Here is a 477-nt window from a genome sequence, read left to right on the forward strand (position 1 = left end):
AAAATAATGAAACTGTTGCCATGGCTTGTATTAATAGAGGACTCGACTATTTGAAAACAGCCGTTGAATCTTTGCAGGGAGTGACTGATTTTCAATATCACAGGAATTTAGAAGATATAGTTCATCACCTTAAACAAATAGTCGGTAACAAAAATAGCTGATATATTCTCGAATTAGGTACTATTGTTATGAGGTCAGTCATCATCGTGCTATAATGTATTACACGAATACTTCGTTTTGCCTCACAAGCGGTACCTCTACAATCTTTAGAACTGAGTTCACAATCAGAAGATAACAAAAATTACTTAGTAAATGTTTCAAAGACTCTATCAGAGGCTGAAAAAATTGTAGTCCTTCAAATATATGAAATTTATATTGCACTGCGATTATATTATCGTGGTAACTCAATTACAGGTATGGCAGTAAATAGCAGTAAATCTGATACTAATGACAGAAAAAACTGCCCTTACCTTTATG

This window comes from Photinus pyralis, unplaced genomic scaffold (genome assembly GCF_008802855.1).
Source record: "Photinus pyralis isolate 1611_PpyrPB1 unplaced genomic scaffold, Ppyr1.3 Ppyr1.4_LG1, whole genome shotgun sequence".
Classification (NCBI taxonomy): domain Eukaryota; kingdom Metazoa; phylum Arthropoda; class Insecta; order Coleoptera; family Lampyridae; genus Photinus; species Photinus pyralis.